This window comes from Danio rerio, chromosome 8 (genome assembly GCF_052040795.2).
Source record: "Danio rerio strain M-AB ecotype USA chromosome 8, GRCz13ab, whole genome shotgun sequence".
In the NCBI taxonomy this organism is placed as follows: domain Eukaryota; kingdom Metazoa; phylum Chordata; class Actinopteri; order Cypriniformes; family Danionidae; genus Danio; species Danio rerio.
This window is the reverse complement of record NC_141028.1, coordinates 25,507,033-25,530,907: the sequence shown is the minus strand read 5'-3', so window position 1 is coordinate 25,530,907 and position 23,875 is coordinate 25,507,033. Positions and strand designations below refer to the sequence as shown.

General features: G+C 34.5%; 1 protein-coding gene across 2 annotated transcripts in view; it reads right to left on the bottom strand.

The window, feature by feature from the left end:
• The window catches only part of sema3gb (sema domain, immunoglobulin domain (Ig), short basic domain, secreted, (semaphorin) 3Gb), a 72,517-nt gene that overhangs the window by 36,163 nt on the left and 12,479 nt on the right, over positions 1 to 23,875 (bottom strand). The window lies entirely within an intron of this gene.

The window sequence follows — 23,875 nt, the reverse complement described above, 5'->3', positions numbered from 1 at the left end:
ACGTCATTTATTTCCACATGCTTTACAGTTTAAAGGTACCTACTGACCCAATACCCCCATAAGTGGTTCTGTTCTCTCATCAATTGGGATAGAATACCTTTTGCATTAATTACAGAGACCAAGACTACACAAAATTTAAAAGGTTTCAAATTTGAGTTTACAAAAAGCACCTTTTTTGGAGGGGTTTATTATAACACAGACAACATAAACAATTATTTTAACCACTTTCAACATTGTTTTATGAAAATTCAAAGGGTTTTCTTTAAAATGATACCAGACTTTTGGATTTACACCTCTGCATGTGGATGTGGGAAGTTTATGAATTTGGGTAGGCAAAATCCTGGGAGAAACCCCAAAATAGCACTTGACTTTAAGAGGTTACGCATTAGCAAATTATTTGTTAAGCATTAACTCTACATTAACACATGTTAGTAAGCAGTTTATGCTGTAAGTGCTGTAATCTTGACATATAAGCACATCTATAATGATTGTTTTCATACTTTGTTATTGATATATTTTTCATTACTAAATTAAGTATCGCATTACTTACAAACTCAAAGAGTATTTAAGAGTAGTTTGTGTTTTTTTTAAGATCATTCAGAATGTGTAAGTAAATTATTAATAAACTATTCAAATTAACATTTACTGTATAAATTTTATTATTCAGACATATTATTAGTTACTTTGTATGTTAATAAATGTTTTATTAACACAACTTAAATGATTATTGTATTAATTTATTAACACAATTATAAATGATTATTATTAAGTTATTTTAATGTTTTATTTAAATTTTATTTTTTTAGATAAAATTGCAAACATTTATTGTTCATTTGATACTGAAAATTGTCATTCACAATGGATTTACAAAGCATAAATAGTTCTCACTAGATTAAGTCACAAAACTGGATAAAGTTGTGTTAATAAAGCATTTATTAACATTCAAAGTATCTATTAATATATGCCTAAATAAGCAGACATACAGTAAATAGTATTTGAATAGTTTATGAATCATTTACTTGCACATTCTGAATGATCTTAAAAAGCCACCAACTATTCTTAAATAACTAATTTGTAAATGATGCAATACTTCATTAAGTAGTAAAAAATTAATCATTAAAGTATGAAAACACAATTATTAGCACATTATACACATGTACTTCTAAGTTTAGAATGCAGCACTTGTAGCTATATATCAACCTACTACTAACATCTTTTAACGTAGAGTTATTGCTTAACAAATAACAAAATAACTATTTGCTAATGCTTAATAAATTAGTGTGTAGTTATTATAAAGTGTTACCAACTGTTTGCTAAAACATAAATACAGTGCGGATTGTGCAAATTCCATAATCAATATTATAGAAGGTACTTGTAACACAAAAAAAGCAGGAAAAGTGTTCAACACAGTCAAAACGCAGTTTTACAGCATGCAAGTTAACAAAAAAGCCATATTTTTGCACATTTTGCATATGACTCGAAGGTGCATCATAGTACAGGAATACAAACATCAGATGTTATTAGGGGTGGTGTAAAAATGTGTTTCGCAATTCTATTTTTAAGTGATTTGCATTGATTCACTTTATTTCTTTGATTTCCTTTTTCTTCAACAGGCTTTTCGCAGTAATTTTATGATATTAAAAATTGTATTTTTGTTCAATATATTATTTGTCACAACAGACACCGACAGGTTATGATGTATCTGCTTATGTCAAGCTTTTATAAAGATATCCAAAACAATGTCACCTTTGCAATTAAAATGACTAAGCCAATGACACTTAATGACAATTGTTTTAAGTATTCACGCAATCTCATTCAAATTCATGATGTTTTATGTCAGGATTATAAATGTTTCAGTACAATCTAATGAACACCCCCTTCAAGAAATATGTTGCCAGAGTAGGGCTGGGCCGATAAACGATATCATATCCAATTGCGATAAAATGTATGTTGATAAAGATGATAAACTCTTGATATATTTACTCAATATTGATCCTAAGTGACAATCACACAGCAGAAATATGCAACAACAGGAATCTTTAATTGTGTTGATATTAGAGGCCCAAAATTATCGGCTGAAAAAGATTTTGCCCACTATGTCTGAAAACAGAGTGTGTGTGATGGTAAAATTTCACAATAGCTCAGTACGATTAAAATGTTCAATAATGAACCCTCTAATTTTTGTGGATTTGTTGGGATACTCTTTTAAAAGTGGAAGTATTAACAACTTATAACAGAATATACAGTTGAAGTCAAAATTATTGCTATATCCTCATATCTTATTCTCCACAGACAAACGAAAACAAAGCCTTTAATGTGTCTGGTTGGCTTTTTAATATGTGACTAGTGAAATGTTTGCACCGGGTTGCAACTTTCTCTCTTTTCCAATAGTATTTACTACCATTCGCCGTGAGGATCATAAACACCTTCCCAAGGGCAGGCCAGTTAAATCACAACAATGCGGTATTTAAACACAGCAGCTCAAATTATCCATAGGTACACAGACTAGTTTTCTTTTGGCTTTATATCTAGAAGGAAGAAAAAAGAGAGCAATTTCTGAACCCAGCTGGACTTTTCTATGAAAATAGGGTTAGATTGTGTGGGAGAGGGCAGCAGGTCTTTCTGCAGTGGGGACAAGCGCCCAAAAGAGATTAGAAAACTATGCGGTTTGTGAGCAATGCTTGCTTAAGTATGTCTGCCAAATCCTTCCAGCTACGGCAAATCCATGTCACACTGTCTTGCTTTAAATCTTAAACTCTTAGTCCCGGCAAAACCCAACTGCGAGTCTCCGTATATCTGCAGAAAATCAGCCTGATCTGAGGTGCTAAACATGGGGAGCACGTAACTACGCAAGCTGTGCACACAGATTTACATGCTTAATGAGGGATAACCGGAACAGGAACACAAACACTTGCGAGCATGTTTTAAAATGGAAAAGCTCAAAGACTCGGGGCTCAGAACGATTGTCAATCTGTAGATTCACAATATGTCAATGGCTTCATGGTATTTTTGATCAAATGAATGCAACTCTGATGAGGATAAGAGTTTTGTTTTCAAAACATTGAAACAGATCACAGCTACCTCACAGCTAGATTTAGCTAATGCAAAATGATACTAACACTGTGGTCCTTGTAGAAAAATCTCATAACAGTGACACAAAACTAAAATATTAATTATTATTACAATTTTTTTTTTTTTTACGTTTTTGCCATGTCTATGTGTGTGTAATTGTGGTGTCTATGCAATTTAATGTTCTTTTAAAAATTTAGGTTGTGTATTTTTTTTTTATGGTTAATTGCATTTTTTCTTTGCCTTTTTAATAGGGCTTCACCATATATCATTTCAGCATTGGCATCCCAATGGACGCATTTGCAATAGTCACATTACAGAATCTGCTGTCAAATCAGGATTATAGTTGACCATAAGCCACAACTGACCATAATTTGTTATTACAAACTTTAACCTTAAAGTCTCCAAGAAATCATCCTTAACCAATTGATTTTGTTAGCTCACATTGTCAGTTTTGTGGTGAACAATTCATCTGTGCATGTCATTAAGAAAAAAATTGTAAGAAAATTTTTTTTGCTCTTCTAATATTTAACTTAAATCGGAAAATTTACTTTTTTTTTTTTTTTTTAAATAAATTGTCAGATTATGAATATCTTAGGAATTGAGCATGGCTAACACACTTAACCACACTGCTCCAACTGTCAGTTTCGACAAAAAACAAAAATGGTGAGGAGGAAGAGTCTGCTTTAACTCTCTACAAACCCTTTTCTCCATTTTTTCTGCAAGAAATGTCTGCTTTACTACATTCATTCAGCTCGCAGTGGAAAAAACAAGCCACGCTTACTGTTTTGTTATTTAATATTCAATTGCTCAAGTATCTGCATTACAATACAATAAAAAAATTTTATTAAATTAAAAAAAAAAAAACTGTCGCAGCTTCCAGTTCATGGGGACTTTAAAGTTACCAAAGACTTTTTCATCTATACATGTTTTTAAGAAACATTCTAATCAGTCATAAAGTAGAAATTCTTTCCAACGCAATCTCTTGGCAATTTGTAACTTTTTGATTTAGTGGCTAATTCGTATAAATTTGTACGATCTCATTCGTATAATTTAGTACAATTTGCTTATTCCCCCATTGACGGTTGGGTTTAGCAGTGGACAGGGATGAACAAAAATACATTGAAATGTACTTTAAAATAAAATACCAATTACATAAATTTTAGGTTTATTAAAAAGAAAATACAGCAACCATAACAAGTATCAAAATAAAAAATTTTGAAAATACTTTTACACGGGAGCATGATATTTCTTCGCAATCCTTCAATCAATAAGCTTATTCGATCAATCCTCTCACTATTAAACTAATTTAGGGGAAGTAAACAATGATCAACAACAGATTAACTATAAAAGAACCTGCAGATCAGCTACTGCCATTGGAAACAGCCAATTTATTTTTTGTAGGTGTCGCCACAGTAGGACTTTTTTATTTATATTATATTTGTCTTATTTTCCTGTCTGATTTTGACCTGCTCCCGAATTTACCCCTGCTATTTGTCTGTTACTTTCTTTATATGTGATGTATAATTTTCATCCATACTCCTAGCATTGATCAACTTCTTCAATATTAATACATTTTCTAGTCTGATCTCAAGCCTAGGCAAATAACCAATCAAAGGCTATAATTTTATGATGTCATCATGTAGACATCTTACAAAGTACAGTTTTACAGTATTTTAAAAATACAAGACATTTTCATAAACCTTACCAAATATGAATTACAAAATAATATTTTGTATTTAAAATACGTATTTGAAATACATGCATCAAAAATACTGCCCATCCCTGGTGGTGGGGTGGGGTGCCACACCTTCTTTTTAAAAATCGCATATTTTCTATGACTGAATTTATACAAATTAGCCACTAAACAGGAAAAATGTAAAATAGTGACAGTCCATTTCCTTGTGCCATCAGGCTGATTCTTTCCATATGGAGCCATTGTTTTCATCTGGTGAAACTATCCTCAATATCGCAATGTATCGCACAAAAAATAAATATTACAATGTCAGTGTTTTCCAATATTGCACAGTTGTTTATACATTTGTACAGCATTTAGTGTTCGTTCTTTTAGCACACCATAACAAATGGAATGCAAAACATGTCAAAATAGTAAAAACAAATAGGCAAATACAAGCAAATGCACATACTGTACTTGCACACACACCAATAAATTCACTTCAAATGTACCATTAGGTATCACAGGTTTTTAATATGATTTTGTGTTTCTTTCACTCTCAAAAAAGTGCCAGCAACATTCTTCAATGTACTGTTGATAAAAAAAGAAAAAGGCATCTTATTTACGGCTAGCATTTATTTTTGAGAGCATTTAGCTGTCCCTTTATCCCATGTTGTTACACATGTTATGGTTGTATGTTGAAAACACGTACAGATTGGCTCAGTTACATTCTACTGTAAGCCAAAATTTCATATTATTATTTATTTTTTCATAGTATGTGTTTAAATAATTATCATTATATCACCAGTGCTTTCAACTGAGCTTGACTTGAACTCAACCCAAAACAATCCCTGAAAATAATTAGTGTCACCACAGAAGCACAGTATGTATACTATGGTGTTATTTAACAGGTTTGTTGTGGTTCTTCCACTAACGGTCTCTTCACTGAGGTAGTTTTGTAACACGCGAGGAAGTGCTGCACACTGGCCCTTTTCCAGCGTAAATGACACTTCCAGCGATGAAAAATGACAGAAAAACAACAGCCAAAAAGACAATTATCTTCATCCCAGATAAATCTGCTGAAGTCACATTCAATTTGATCTGGAATGCAGTAGAGAAACACATTTCAGAATCTTAAGCAGACCAGTTGGCACACTTTTTTTTGTTGCTGTTGTTGTTTTAAAGATATGACAGTAAGCGTTGAGCACAAAAGCGCCGTTGAATTCTCCACTGTCTGCTAGCCTTCAAAGGCACAAGAGGGAATGACCAATCTGTGAAGATTTTAGAAGATTAAAACCTGGCACAGACACATTATTGTCATCGTGTCAAAATTATCTCACCAATCCAGACAGACAGGAGAGGCCGAGCGCTGCCACACCATGTCTGATCTGCTTCCTTTTGGCTCACTTATTTTGTGTACATGTAAATAGACTCAAAACGCAAAAGAAGAAGAAGAGCCTTAATGAATAATGAAATATGACAACATCATTAGCTGCTGTGTTGAAGAAGCTGCTTCGTCAACAATTTCACCTTAGAAATTGTTGGTGCGTTTTGTAAACAACTATAAAGGAATGGCAGGTAACTCACGAAGTGTAATTGGAAGTAGAAAAACTCTCTTTAATTGCTCCAGTTATCTGTTGACAGGGAAAACACACCAGCAGTAAAAAGGGGAAAAAGCCAGAGGAAGACCAACCTGATCTAATGAGGAAACGTAAATCTTTCACGTTTTGTCAGTTTAGTGGCTAATTCGTACGAGTTCAGTCATACGAAAATGTACAAATTTTAAAAGAATGTGTTGCAACCATCCCAACTCTGCGCCTAAATCCAACCATCATAGGGGGATAAGAAAATCTTACTAAATTGTACGATTTCATACAAATTAGCCATTAAAGGTACTGCATGTAAGTTTTTGACTCTTCCAAAGCATAAAAATACCATAATATATTTGCAGGTATTTTAAAAACAAGCTAAGTAAACATACTGAAAAACAATGCTAAAGTCACTTATTCTGCTTTAAAAATGTGTGTGACGTGCCAGAATGTCTGTCTTTGTTTTGGTCATTTTACCCACCCAGTGCCACTTTAGTCAATTATATGTCAGCAACCCAGGTTGCCTTAGTGGAAAACTGAATATTTCATTCATTCATTCAGAAAGGCTCTTAAAGCATACTTCCGAGACCGAAATGCGACCTCCGGTGGACAGTAGCAGACTTCGAAATAAGATGCAGATTTAGAGTTCCACATGAGGTTATTAATTAGCAAATAACATAATCTGTGCCAACACGATTTGTGGCAAGATTTGCATTGACAATTAATTTGGCTGTTTGTACCGAACTAAACAAAATATAAATATAAATACAGCCACTCAGAAACACAAAATATGCACTCACTCACGAAATGGTAAGATTTATAATCTAATTAATACATATTAAACCTCTTTAACATTATTAAATGTAGATGCTGAATCACTGATGTGTGTTTGGTTTCCATTATTTTGCAGTTCTAAAGTTGAACTTCAGACGGTTTATTTTATTTTTAAGATCTAAGGTGAACTATCTGTTGCTGCTTTCAGAGGTATGGCAATAAATGTCATGTAAAATGTTGAAACATTGTTAGCATTTAACACTAAATAAAGCACATGAGGTGTACCTAAGGTGATAATTGACAGTTCATTCTTATGTTCAGCTGCAAGAAATAGAAGCTGTTTCTAATATATCAATTCAAGAAGTTGGTTAGAACAAAAACTCCTTTAAATATGGAGAAAATCATGACGTTGCTTTTATATAGAACACAATCAGCCTTTTGGCTTGATAGTCACTTGCTCTTGTTGGTCCTCAATCTGGCAACCTGTGCTTGCATTTGTTTTGATCAAGGAATGCAATACCTAGTTCAACCACGAGGTGTCAAACTTACATACTGCACCTTAAAGTCAAAAAGTTACGAATTGCAATGATAGCATTGGGAAGACATACAGTTCAGAACAATTTGAAAAAAATATAGTATCTGAAATGTTTTCTCTATGTCTCATTTATGGATGTTTAAGCAATAAAACAATAATCTATCAACAAAAAATATATGAAGTGGTCAAAAAATTGTGTGTCTGACCCACTTCCATTTATTCGACTTCCTTTCCTTTTATTTTCAACGTCTTTATGACGTTTATATTCAAATAAAAAAATAAATAAAAACAAAAAAAAAAAACACTAAATTTATGTTTACAATTTGTTTGCAATTTTTTGTGTGGGATTATAATTTTACAATTTTTTGTGTAGTTTTCAATTTTGTTACGATTTTCTGATTTTGGTTGCATGTTTTTGCTTTTTTAAAATCTTTTTTATTTCGTTTTTCTATTTGTGTTCTGCAATTTTGCTGTGCATTGTAACTTTGTTGTTTCGCAATTCCCTTGTTTTATTTGTTGAGTATTTATTGCAAATTTGATCTCCTTTTTTTGGGTGTTTGGCGGCTCAGTGGTTAGACGTCGTCTCACAGCAAAAAGGTTGCTGGTTTGAGTCTTGGCTGGACCAGTTTGCATTTCTGTGTGGAGTTTGCATATTCTCCCTGTGTTTGTGTGGGTTTTCTCCGGGTGTTACAGTTTCCCCCACAGTCCAAAGATATGCGCTATAGGTGAATTGGGTAAACAACATTGGCCGTAGCGTATGAGTGTGTGAATGAGTGATTGTATGGGTGTTTCCCAGTACTGGGTTGCAGCTAGAAGGCCATCAGCTGCGTAAAACATATGCTGGAATAGATGGTAGTTCACTCCACTGTGATGACCCTTGAAAAATAAGGGACTAAGCCGAAAAAAAATGAATAAATGATCTGTTTTATTATCTTTTCTTTTTAGCTAGATGTCCAGATCTTTTCTGTTAACTGAAATGAAAACAAAAAACCTACCATCTTATATCAGTAATAATGTAATATATCTAGTTACACTATTTTGTAAACAGCCATGGTCTCACTCCTGAAAATCACAATTAAATTAGTAGCATCACTGCTTTTAGTAAGCCAGCACTGATTATGTGTAATGTTACACTACTCTGCTGTCACCGTTTGTTAACGGTAGATATGGCAGTGCAATTCCAAACAATCTGCATCATGCTTTTATTTCTGAACCTGAGGGAGAGCATCTTTTATTTGGAGGGTGCAGTCATGGGTGAGTCCTGTAGCCTGGAGAATACCTATCTTTAAGAGTCAGCACATGTCTGTCTCTAATTATATGCCTCAAGTGGCTACGGGGCTGTCATTATCGCTGTGTGTGTGCGTGTGTATGTGTGTGTGTTTGTGAGCCACACCTGCACACACAGCGACAGAAAGATGAGGTTCTTATAAAACGGACAGGAAGCGGAGGGAATCTGACAATAAGCAGAGGTCAAGGACAGGGGTGAGGCCATAAAACGAGCAGTCAAGGATGAGCAGACGGCACAGGGATGAGCTACAGATAAAAAAAAAAGAAGATAATAAAAAAAGACGGAGAAAGAAAAATGTAATCATTATCTAGACCAGGGGGCCACAAACTTTTTCTTATGAAGGGCCAAAAACCAATTGTGATTGAGGGTGGTGGTCCAAGGGTAAATATACCCAACTATTACATTAAAGCTGCCATGGTAAAAATCCTAATTTCATTCATTCATCCATTTTCTGTACGGTTTAGTCCCTTTATTAATCTGGGGTCGCCACAGCAGAATAAACTGCCAATTCTAATTTATTAATATTTAAAAATAAATGGAAAAAATACTTGTATTGTATTAATATTGTATTAATATTGTATTAATAATTATACTTGTGCTTTGTCCTCAATCCTCGAGTGAGAGTATTTAAAATCTAAAATCTAAATCATGCACAACATTTAACTGAAACATTTCACTTGGCTTTTTTGTAGCTCAACACACATAACAAACAAACAAAAGGTTACATTAAAATAGAAAAGATGATCTCTATTAAAGGCATTTCTCCCCAACCTTCCCATCATTCTAAACCTTTTCTAAAGTGGGATGGCGGGCCAAATCAAAGGTTATGGGCAAACTTTGGCCCTAGTTTGGGCATCTCTGCCATCTCTATAATTTTAAAAAGTTTAATTTCTGAGATGGTAACACTATTTTGGGGGTCAATTTGAGTATTAGTAGACGGTCTGCTTAATATCTGTTGATACTCCTCCTTCAACCAGACATTTAACTGACTATAAGAAACTTTGCTAGTACATGTCAACTAACACTAACCCCAACCCAATCTAACAGTCTACTTACAGTATGATCTAATGAGAATTAGTTGGCATGTAGATGCAATGTAATTTAAACACAGTCCAGAAATCTAGTAAACAGTACAAACATTTTGTCTTAATAAACAGTATAAATTAAGAGAAATATAAAAACTGTCAATCACTGGTTTTAATTTTAATGTATTCTCTTTCTATTTCTATACATGCTCGGCAACCAAATTCTTCACTTAATGGAAATAATGATTTAATAAGACTGTTTTATTTAAATGCACTAAATATATTATCTATAATCACTGAGAAATGGATAAAATATTCATTTTCAAAAGGGGGTGTACTTATTTAAGCAAAATACTCTGTACACTCTGTATTCACCTTATTCTCCGTCGACGAGCGGGCGCTGCCATTTGCATCTTTTTGGCTTGAGACTTCCGGTCTCATTCACTTCCATTCATTTTTTGACGTTAAAAACTGCTCATTACGCTGCTTGATGTTGCAATTTGATATTTTCTTATTATAATATTCTACTTGGTCTGTATAGTCATGCAAACATTTGTTTGTAGAGCAAGTAGTTTGACCGTTTTCTGTCGTTTATTATTCCTAGTCATTTCTCCCATAGGCGACTGAATCGGAAGTTCTAAGACAATCGCGAAAACAGGCGCACTTCCACATTTTAGAATAAGGTCAATATTTCAGGTAGTAAAATGTTCAAATGTAAAATCTAAAGGATTATTTAACAAAGTTTCATACAGTAAGCACTTAAAATAAAACAAAAAAATCCTAAATTTGAACTTAAATATTTTTTTTCTGAGGTAAAATGTAATTTAAGACTATTCCTTAAATGAGAATTGCAGAACAGAAAATAATAAGGATAAAACTATTTGCTATGCACTGGTTTCTGTCCTGGTCTCTAACACTATTTTTCTCTCTCCAGCTGAGCTCCTCTTCAAGTGGAAATTAGTTTCCATGCAGAAGGCATGAATACAGAAAACCAATAGCACAGCGCATTTACCATTAAGGAGCCCGGCTATGTGGAAACAGTAGGTCATGGGGCGACCTGACACAAAGGATTCTGGGAGACTTTCCCTCAGCGATTCAACTGCAGTGGCTCCCTCCTGCTGAACTCATGTCTGCATTTTCACTCACACGACCCTTTCGAGCAGCTCTAATTGACAAATAAGAATGCCCAATTTACAGAAAATCAAGCTTTTGGAAGCGATGACGATATCTGGGGGTCATTTTAAATCTGGAAGTAAAACTCAAGATGAAGGGGAGTCATTAAATTAATAAGAAAAAAATACCCAGGCCTCTTGAATGGGCTTTCAACAAAGAAAGACTTTTAGCAGGGGAGCCCCAAGGAATAAAGCAGGACATGATTGATCACATGACCAACACCCTGCGTGTCCCCCATTATTATCAAGAATGTAAAATCTCTGTGAATTGCTTGTTTTTTTACTTTCAAAGTATATAGCAAAAAAAAGTTCAGGGGCGCATTTCCAACAGTCAGTAAAAAAAGAATCTAAGAAACATCTGAATTCACATTCCTGAAAATAAAGGTTCCAGAAAGGGGTTTCGCCACAATGTTCCAAAAAAGGACCTTTCAGTGAATCTTTCAAAGGAACGTTTTTTTCTCCTTTCCTCAAAAGATTTGTAAAGTTTTAAAGATCAAAGGGCACAATAAAGTTATTGCCTTTCAAAAGAAAGAGTTGATTCTTAACTTAATGAAGTTGGCAGTCATTCCAGTCTTACTTCCAGCACAAACCAATTCCAGCGTATAAAAATCTGCATAACACCAGCCGATGGCTTCAATGAGCACCTGCAAGTCTCTATGACCCTTAAATGCTGTAGTTGTAAATGAGGATTGGATGAGTTTGGTTTGTGTATGTCCAGAGGATGCTGTATTCTGCACTGCAAAACTAAAGCCATTTTGCATGCATTCTAAATAATATGAGCACTTGGCATCAGTTCAACTATATGCGTTTAAGCCCATATTTACTGTCTGTATGGAATTGTTTTTACAAGTAATGGTTATTTGGTTTCTTATTATACATTAACAGGGGCGAGCACCAAGAAAATGTAAAGAATGTAAATATATATATGAAACACTGAATATAATGTTTAATAATCCAAGTGAAATCATTTCTTGCTGTTATATCCAGCAAAAAAATTGCCTACAGTATTTACATGTAGTTAGTGACAGAGTGCATATGCATGTATGCATGTGACCCTGAAAATCCTCTAAAAGCTGTATAGACCCTTTTCACAAGACTGTTATGATGTGTTTAATGATCATCATAATTTTACATCCTTGAAAGTTAATATTGTGATTTTATGAAAAACTTATGAACATGTATATGCATTTATGAATGTATTATATCAGCTTTGCGTCAAACGAAAAAAATGAATTACAGTTGTGAGAGCTGTTTCTAATGCAGTGTCTATGATGCTGACAGTAACACCAACGTGGAGTTTTTCTGTTATTATTTCAGCAAATAGGATTGTAAATAAAATTATTTGTTGTACTCTTCGATTCACTGCACTCTAAATTTACCCAACCATGTCGCCTTCTGCTACCAAGAAACCTGAAAGTGTGAGAAGGGTCTATACAGATACTTTCCATTAAAGCATTGTTAGTTGGGATATGATGTTACTTGAATAATTCAATATCTGAAAATATGGAATCCGAAGCTTAAAAAAATCTAAATATAAAAAAAAATCACCTTTAAAGATGTATAAATTAGGTTCTTCTTAATGCATCTATCTCAACATAAACTAAGTTTTGATATATTTACAGTGGGAAATCTAAAAAATATCTTACTGGAAGATGATCTTTTTACACTCTAATTACTTTTGGCACTAAAGAAAAAATTAGAATTTTTCCTCATCTCATACAAATGCATTTGTATTGATAAATTGCTATTGCCAAAAACATACCCGTGCAGCTTAAGACTTAAGAAACAAATGTATGGTCCAGGGTCTAAAAACAAAATTAATAATTCATCTTCAATATTATTTGGTACACCTTTGCCCTCTTGGAACAAGACCAACTTTTGTGTATTCAAGTCCACCCCCCAAAGTACATACTAAATTTTTCAATTTCACCGATACATTTTGTTATTCTTCCATGCTATTCAATTAAAAACCCTCTTATAGACTATTTTGATGGATGTAAACAAAAACAATGGTCCCAACGTATTTCCTGTTTTACATTTTTTTATTTCAATAGCTTCCGGGAATCCAAAAAGGGCCACATATAGATAAATCATGTTATGATAGCCAGTTTTGACATGAAGTTATGATTAAATTGCCTCTCGTTACAGTTATGAAATAATTTGATGACAAGCAGGACATTATGGGCCAATGACGTGACCACACTGAAACGATCTATAATTTCAAATATCATGACAGGATTGAATTGTGAGTACAGTACTGTGATTTGTATTGCGCCATGAGTGAATTGTTGCACCCCTAATACCAATAAGGTGTCCTCATTTTGAGAAGTGTAGTTGAAGGCCATTTCTAAGCTCTGAGGGATCGTCTAGCCGATAACCCTGTGCCACACATTCCACCACAAAAGACAGGTCATTTCTCAACTCGGAGACCTGTTTGTCCTCATCAATATCTCAATGACAGAAGGCTCGTCCTCACATGTCTGCCCAGACTCCTCTTTGCCATCATTGTCTTTGAGGTAATCCTTTTAGTGCTTCTAATCTTATGTATACACCCCCAAAAAAGTTCAGGGGTTTTAAGTTCATCTACTTCATCGCATTTTGTTTTTGCTTCTCTAAAGGCCAAAGTGGATCTTATTCAGCTCAAATACAGAATTAAGGTAGAATTAAGACAGTATAGTCATTAGTTTTACACTGAAATCTCATGTTTATATTTGGTTTGATACCCAAAGGGTATCTAATAGTTGACTCATCTAATGCTGAAGTCTCAAGATTGATGATTGTGGGTTGGATTACGGTAGATGAAGAGGCCTAAGAGCCTTTAACTCACTACAAAAACACTCACAATTAACTGTGAGCGTCACACTGTGCTTTTAAACCACCGCGGCCAACAACCTTTAACCAAAGACACACAAAAACACAATGACAGCATCGCTAAAGATGGATGATCAGAGTAAATGCTGCAGGCCAAAAAAAAAAACAGAAACATGAGCTCCTAGAAAAATCGCGAGCCAAGCTGCTGTACACTTTCATTTGATTTCCCACCATTTGCTCTTTCTGTGGTTAATTTTCCATTGGTCACTCTTTTCTATCCATAAAAGTTGTTTTCAGCTTGCTTTATTTCTGGTAAATGATGCAAAGAGATGAGCGGTAAGCTGCATGAAGGTGGCTGTTTGGTGTATTAGTTGTGGGCAGTGACAGATTGCATATGCTTATCTGGGCCACCTGATCTCTAGAGGCACATTGAGAAAGGACCGCTGGGAGAAATCAGAGGGGTACGATCAGAGACTAGAGACTTGTTGACAACGTCCCACATTTTAGCCTGGAGCTGTTACTGTCTGACAATGGCTTGTAAAATGGCTTGCACACATCTACACAAAGCCTGAGATTTTATTTGGTCTAGTCATTAAATAAAATGATCAGTGAAAAACTATATAAATCCTCAATAAGTATGTTTACATGGACACCAATAATCTGAAAGCTTAAGTGAAATAAGATTAAGTCAATACTTTGATAAAGAGTCTACCATGTAAACAGCGATTTTTGATTTATTTAATCCGATTAAGGTCATTATTGAACTAAACAGAAATGGAAGACATGTGTATTATGCCGATTTTAGTCTCATTATTGAAGTGCAGTACAGACATGTAAACACCTTAATCTACCATCATGTGGGACCTTTCGATGCGTTTTGCGACAGGACATTTCATACACACACATCTGTTTGACACTATTCTCTGCACCTATCGAGTCAGTGAAGAACTACAGACACACAAATTGAGAATTGCAGAGTTTTTTTTCTCCCATTCGGCGTATGGTATCAAATTCCACTAAGACAGTGCTCTTCAACCAGTCAATAATTCGTACTCGCATTCAATACCTCAGTTTGTGAAAGTGCCAAACTGCGGTTAAAGTTAAATTAAAAACAAAGGTTACACGAAACTCTGAAGGAAATGTGGATAGAGCGGTGACGCAATGACGTTAATCGATCTATGTGCTATAACATGTGAAACAGGATCATGAAAGAAACATTCAAAAAGCAACTAATGCAAACACCTTAACCATATTATTGTCTTATTCAGATCAAGGCAAATAACTTGATTACTGAAGTCCATGTAAACATAGTCAATGATACTGATATAAATGTCTCTTATTTCTGCACAATGGTGTGTTTTTGTGACACCGTCAAAGAAAAATGTCTAGTTAGTGGCATTCATTATCTCAGAAGCACATGAACACGAATCTCTTGTGATTTCAATCATTGGCAGTTATTTTTAATATTAAAAATCAGCCCGTTTGATCATCATTGAATTCTTTGTTCTCACTTCTCCTCCATAATTTCTGCTTTCAATATCCAATCTGTCATGATTCTCAGAAACACCTGGAATGTTTTAAAACATTAATTGAAGAGTTAATGCAAAACCTCTAAATGCTGTCTGAAATTTCCTCTCTAAAATTTGCATTTTACGTTTATGTTTATGTATTTGTCTTTAAAGGCTGTGAAATAACCTATTCTTTGCCATAAAAGTAAAATTACTGAAATTACACACATTAGCATAGGGAAAAATGTTAATTTTAGATGAAAATTTCAAGTCAATTCAAGCTTTATTGTCATTCCGCTACATGTGGAACAGGAAAACAAAATGTTGTCTCGCAGGACAACAGAGCTACATAAATTAATCATAAACACAAACACAACACGGGGCATAGCTATTTTGAAAAACCTATCCATAACTAACATATACTATAAGACACTTAACTATCCACATAAGACAGGCTATACAAGTCATTTTACATGAAACTGAACAATGTTGTGCAGGATATTGTGCAAAAGAGGAATTTAAGATTTTAATATTGTGCAAAATAATTTTAGGTTGAAGCAAGTAGTGCAACACGATTGTGGCACATTTATAGTAAACATCGTTTTCATTATTGAGTTCTTGAAAGATGGAGTTTAGATAAAGTGTCAGGTGCATAAGAGAGAAGAGTGATTCTACAGGTGGTTTTTCAAGCCCACTCACCTGAATGAAGCACAATAGAAATGTAAAATGTTTCCAAGTGACATGGAGTGATTTAATTTCAGATGCAGAGATTAAAGTTCAGCAGAACTCTTCTTGGTTGGTTTTCATAGTTTTATGAAATAGCAAATATCCTCTAAAAACCTTAGAAATTATTTGGCAAACATGTTTCAATAGGAGGGCAAAACATTGAACAATGCATGTACAAATCTTAATTAAACATTCAAACACACAAGATGGTCTATATTCATTACAATCTATCAGTCATGTTTCACGCTCTTGCTCACATCCGCACTTTATGCAGCTTTTGAAGAGGTCACAGTGAGTTCAGAACGACACTCCTTTCTCACAATTTAAGTCAAGCAGTGCAAGCTGTCATGGTATGTGGTATTTGCATTGTTAATAATTTGCTACATATTTCATTTTGAACTGCCAATTTCTCTGAATGAATGATTAGCGAGCTTTGATTGCACTTGAAATATTAACTTATGCATACATGGGTTCTCTATGTATTTTTGTAAAAGGTTTAACAATTTGTGTACATAATTCCTGTACTTCTATTTGTATCTCAATAAAGAGACCAAAACATAAATATGATTAGTCATTAAAACTGTTAAAACACTAGAGCTGCAGCCTGAATAAACTGCTTAGACAAGTCTTAAAAATTTAAGCCACAGATTTTTTCATTCAAGACTTTACACAAGTTTTCAAAAGTTACTAAATGGCTGACTGTTCTAATTTGAATCAAAAAAGCAAAACTGATTAGCGCTTGGCAAACTGCTAGTTGGCCAAACAAGTTCCTAAGCTAGATAAGATGGAAGACATGATGGCTATATTTATGCCACTGGAGGCTGGTGGTGGCTCTTTTGTACTGTACTATAGGTCATAATTAGGCCCACATGGAATCCACAGATTTTCACAGATTTATAGCCCGTCATTTAGTCTATTTATTTACTTCTGTAAATGTGTAAATTTAAATTTATTAAGTTTTTTAATTAATTTCAGTAATATTATTGACTAAGATGAAAATGTTCATAAGGTTTATTTAACACAGTTTTAAAAGTAATATTTTCTGTCTTTTAGTAAATACATTATATGAGAGTCTTGCTTTGTTTACCAAAAAAGTGGATTTAACTGGATTTGCATTGTAAACGTTAAATAAAAGTTACAAAGATATTATTTTATATTTCATATATTAAGTTTTAAGTTATGATACTATAAAATCATAAATCCACAAACTTGTTTTCAAAATTACCCACAGAAATAAAAAAATGTCAGCAGATGGCCGTAGTGAGTGAGAGGGATGGGCAGTATTTATGATACATAACACCAAAATAGTACTTAGTAATTTGGATTTGATAGGGAAAATGGCTTATTATTTTGTATCAAAATACTATAGTGTCTTGTATTTTTAAAATACTGTAAAATACTAGGTAAGAAATCTACATCAAGACATAAATGCACCCTGTGATTGGTGCTTTGCATGCTATCGACTTTTTCATTTTAAGAAGAATGGAAAAAAATCTTAGGAGAAAGAGTATACTGTACAAATAATAGTAGGTTTGGATGGACTGCTGATGCCAAATGTTTGTAGGTAAAACAAACAACATAAAAACCCTTCAGTGGTGATTCCCACAATACTTCATTGGCGGTTTCAAATGCCAGTAGCTGATCAGTATGTCATTAGGCTTAAGATGTCACAACATATGAAAACAGAAATATTTAATAATTAATAATTGAATAACTCCTTTTACAGTTATTACATTTAGTATTGAAGAGTTCAATGTCAAAAAGCTAGATTTTTGAAAATATATGTAAACAAAACATTTACATGAACTATCTATTAAACACCCTTTAAAAATATTAAGAGGTTGAATAATAATTGTACGGAGATGAGAGCAATTTTACTGGCCACATTTGCAATCAAATATTGTTTACTTCACTGAGTCAGTTTAATGGGGAAGGGATTGAATAGGTCTGATTGATGGAAGATTTGCAAAGAAATGCCATGTTGCTTTGTAACAGCATTTTGAAGTATTTTCAAAATCCACAATACAACTTATTTTGCATTTTGCATTTTGCAACTTATATTTACATTTGTGGCTGCTTTATTTTGTAGTTTTTTTTTTTTGATACATGTAAAACTAAGGTATTTTATTTTAAAAGACATTTAAATTTATTTTTGCCCAACCCTGGCCCTAGTCATAATTTACATAATTCTCTTTCATTATAGAGACCTGTAAGGCTGCACTGTCAATTGACTGAACAAGAAACATGCAGCCTAGAGCTGTAAGAGTGAAGAAAACATGATGACGCACAAACTTTACAGACAAGAAGTGATAAATTGACTTTTAGGAACACCTGTTATTACATTTTTTACATTGTAAAAAGTAACACCTGTCACTTTAACAAATGTCTGAAAAACTGGTGTTGCATTTCTGTCTCAAAAACATGTGAACACGATAACAGATGTAAAAAAAAAAGCTTTTATCTGCTCCTTCAATCCTAATTTGTGAGATAAGGAATATATTTTGGTATTTTATGGCTACTACAATGTTGAATTCAGCTGGAAACTGCAGCTAATTTGTAGGTACATTTTACAGATATTACTACAGAAAATATTTACAGTATTCATTCATTCATTTTCTTTTCGGCTTAGTCCCACAAATGAACCGCCAACTTGTCCAGCATATGCCCTTCCAGCTGCAACCTATAACTGGGAAACACCCATACACTCTCATTCACACACATACACTACAGACAATTTAGCTTACCCAATTCACCTATGACGCATGCCTTTGGAGAACCCGGAGGAAACCAGATAATACTACTATTACTATTTTTTTTATTACTAACACTACCTTTTTCTTTTATGTAAAATGGCTTAAAAACAAACACGGCACAATAGATCTAAAGTAAAACACACATGCAGATAAACCACTCTACCCAAGATATATGACTACATGACAAGCTGAACCAGAAACACCAAATCCCTAAAATCCCCTTCCAATCTTCAGGCTACATTTCATTCCCCTGTGAAAAAAGTGAGAAGCAGACACATATTCTGCACCCCAACCCTAGACCGCCTCGAGGCCTCTGAAGATTCTGTGACCACTTTTCAGCGAGCAGATCTGAGTAAACAACAGAAAGATGGAAAAGGAGGAGAGAAAAGTAACAAGAGCTTCAGCTCAGGCAATTAAAGCATTGAGGTGGAGAAGAAAAGGTGAAGCAGTCAACCCTGTCACCTCTGTCAGGGTGGAGCTAATGCGCTGTGCTGTCAGTGTTAGCACTCATTAGCGTGACGCATTAGCTTAGCAATAGAGCTGCCACTGAGTCGGAAAACAGGCCCCAGGGGCTAACAAGTGAGAAAAGGGGTCAAGAGGGTCATGTTTCAACATCCACCATGGAAGAAATACAATAATCATTTACCAAGTCTACCTTCCCTGCTGTAAATAAACCTATTTGTTGACCTAGAGCAAGCTGGGTTGCTGCTTTTAGTTTTAAGTGGTCAAAAAGATGGTCTATTACCTAGACAAGAGCAGACATGTAAGTCAACGTATGGGATGACGTATGCTAGTTTTTCATGCTAATAACAACTGAAACAAAGATTCTAATGGTTTAAATGTCAGTACAGCCATTAGAAAACTAGGTTGACCATTATAACCACTCCATTGTAATGCTCTCTAGTGTGTTTTGGGACATATTTCAGTAGGATTAACTAGTTGTACATGTCAGTGATAGAAATACAGTAGATAGCCATAAAGTACAGTTTCTGTTAAAAACAATATCATTTATTCTATTATAAGTATTAAGAATATTAAGGGGGAGGGGGTGTTCAGCAGTTAAAATAAGTTGTTTAACGTTTGATGTTAGGTATACTTGCAGTAGAAAAGCTATAAAACTAAGTGTGCCCATTTACTTCCCAGTATTCCTAAAATGTTATACTTACACTTACAAGTTTCCTAGTATAATGGTACATATTAGTATACTTGATCAAATTAACTTAAAGTATGCTTTTTTTGTTAAGAATATATTTTGATGTAAATTATTACTCCAGGATTACAGTATAATAAAGGTTTTACATACTTCATAAAATCATAAAATATAAACTACCGGTCAAAGGTTTGGGGTCAGTTTTAAAAAACTGTGAAATTGTGAAATGTTAATGCACTATAATATAACTGATCAAAAGAAGTTCATAATTTAATTTAATAATTTATTACAGTGATTTTAACAATGAGTTTTTAGCTTCATTACACCAGCCTTCAGTCACATGATCATTCAGAAATCACTCTAATATAAATGATCAATGTTATTTGTATTAATATTAAAGGTGGCACAGTGGGTAACGCTTTCACTGGGTAAGGTGTGGGTTCATGTGGGTTTCCTCCGGGTGCTCCAGTTTTCCCTAGCCATGTGCTATAGGTGAATTAGGTAGGCTAAATTGTGTGAATGAGTGTATGGATGTTTCCTAGTACTGGGTTGCAGCTGGTACAGCATCCTCTGCTTAATTATATTTTGACTAGTCATAATTATAATTCGACTAGTCAGAATAACAATTAGAGATATCTGCAATTACAATTGTGCAAGTACGAAATCAGATTGGAGATATCTGCAAATATATTATGACTAGTCATATTCCTCCATTGACTTCCATTGAAAAATATTTGCAGATATCTCTAAATGAGTTTTGACTCGTCACAATTGTAATTAGAGATATCTCTGAGTTTTTACTAGTCATAATACATTTGGAGATGTCTTTAATTCGTCATATTTAGAGATATTTACAAATATATTTGAAGATCTCTAATTAATTTACTAATAGTCGAATTACAGTTGTAGATATCTTGAATTGGATTTTTGACGAGTCAAAACTCATTTAGAGATATCTGCAAATATTTTTCAATGGAAGTCAATGGAGGAATATGACTAGTCATAATATATTTGCAGATATCTCCAATCTGATTTCGTACTAGTCCAATTGTAATTGCAGATATCTCTAATTGTCATTCTGACTAGTCGAATTATAATTATGACTAGTCAAAATATAATTAGAGATATCTCTAAATATATTTATGGATAGTCAGAACAAGGTTTAAATGCTAAAACGGCTTGCCATACGCTCTCACTCAGTAGCACAGTGGAGATTTCTCTAGTTATATCGTTTCAGTCGTTTGATATGCATTGACATGCAGTCAAATATTTCGCCAAACAGTCCTTAGGGATGCGGGGACACGCAGTCAGATATTTCGCCGAACAGTTCCGCCACTTTTGGCGCTCATAAAAAATCATTAAGCTCTCGTGCTGCAGGAATGAGGAGGTCTGCTGAAGGCGCGCAGCTGGCGTGCTGTGAGGAGTTTGCGTCTTTAATAAACCACGGCAGTTTGCGTTCACTGAACAGTAAGAATGATTAATAAATCCATATCAAACAGTCCCTTAAAAGTCACGTCTCGCTTTCGGTTTCGGGCTTTGGCGCGTTTTGCGATCACACACAAGCGTACCGCGCCAAAGCCCAAGTGTACCGCGCTCAGGCACACCTCTTCCAACCGGGCCAGGGCCAGCCAAGTGAACCGTGCTTGAGCGCGATTCAGCGCACTCACGCTTCTCAAACGATTCGGGAAACGGGCCTGGGCACCGTACGGATGGCATAGTGTGAGTAGGCCCTAAAACATATGCTGGATAAGTTGGTGGTTCTTTCCCCTGTGGCTCCCCTGGTTAATAAAGGGACTAAGCTGAAAAGAAATTGAATGAATAGATGCATAAAGGTAATAGTTATAAAAGCAATAATGACTGAAGTAATAACTTAATTTGGAACTACATACAATCAAAAAGCAGTTACTTAACCTTTTTATAAATATTTAACAATTTACTTTTTTTTCATTTAATAAATGATCCTTGATGAACAGAATAGTTTTCTTTAAAACAAAAAAACCTGAAAAAATAAATAAAACTGACCCCAAACTTTTTTCATTTGTGTTTAACATTTAATGAAATAATGCAAAAACAAACTAAATGGAGATAAAAAGCATTTTCTCAAACTCCTTTTAAATATGGATCTTTGGATAAACTGCTAAATTAAATAAACAAATCTACATAGCTCTTTTACAACACACTATAATGCAAAACCCATTATAGAAGCACATTATCATATATAATATTACAGGAATTTCCTTTAATCCTAAAACTCAACTTATAAATTATGATTCAAACCACTGTCAAAATGTGCCAAAAATAATGACCAGAATCTTCTTCATATTAACACAGCTCAAGGTCTTATCTTTACAGACATTTCCCAAAGTGCAAACATAAATCACAAATACATCAATACATTTACTGCTGCATTTTTGCCATTTCACACACTAACCCACCTCCCATCATGCATGTTTTTTTGAAGCAGTCCTGCAAAAATCTCTGACAGCCAGCTTTAAAATACACAGGCAAGTAGCATAACAGATTGGCTTTCTCAGGGCCAGGTCTAAAGCAAGTTCATGTTGTGTGTTTAGCAAGTGAGGGAAGGTTTGGACGAAGGCACACATGCTCTCTAGTGTCAGGGAGCTAAGTGCGTGCCACTGTTGAGGGAATTGTGGCCCGTGTCCAGCTCTAATGTTGGCTGCCCCCTACACGAAGGTCCAGCACTGTGCATTTAAACCGGGTGGAGCAGACAGCTTTGGAGTCATTGGCTAAGCTTCACCACCCTTAAGGACCGGATTCAGCTCCCGTCTTCAAAGGCCGCTAAGCTCAGAACATCTTATGTGTGGGTCTTTGAAGTGACCGCTGGCCACAAACCACAGTGACATTTTCACCTTCATGTGTCAGCAGTGTTGTGCAGTTGCCAAGCAACATGTGACAACCATTTCCTCACACTGAGGCTACGTTTACATAGATATCAGAAACCGAATTGTTCACCTTTTTCTGAATAAGACAATTTTATGATTAAAGAAACACTCTATTTTTTATATTTTAACAAGAGATAAACAGAGGGGTTTTACCATTTTGGAGTCTAATCAGCTGATCTCCAAGTCTGGCTGGAGCTCTTTTAGCTTAGCTTAGCATAGATTATTAATTCAGATTAGACCATTAGCATTGCTCAAAAATGGCTAATGCATTTTGATGAGCAACAGCTGCAGCAGGCACAAATGAAATTCAACAGCGCCTGAAAATAGACCCCAGCTAACTACAGTACAGTGTAATATTGTGCCTGCTGCAGCCATGGTACAGCAACAAAGTTCCTTGATCATTACGCCGGAATGAGACCACAGTTTTTAGCCATTTGGCATTGAAAATAGCAATTTCGCTTTCTGCCAGACTAAGTACACAATGTAACTATAGAAAATCAAGATTTAAATAGGAAAATGATAAAAATTCATTGGTAATTTTTGAGTAGGATACTAATGGTCTAATCCGATTCAATAATATATAAGTTAAGCTAAAAGTGTTCCTAGAAGACCCAGAGATTGGTTGAAGGGATTCAAAAATTGTAAAACTCAGCTATTTAACTCTAGGGCAGTTGTACAAAAAAGAGTGTCCTTTTAAAGCACGGGTGTCAAACTCCTGGACTCTTTAGTTCACAGTTTAGTTCCAACCCTAGTTAAACACACCTGATCAAATTTAGTCATTCAGTCTTGTTTGAAACCTACAGGTCAGTGTGTTACAGGATTGCAGGAACTGAACTCTGCAGCTTGACAGACCTTCATGAAGGCTTTTAGAATATTCCTTTAATGTTGCTGGTTTAG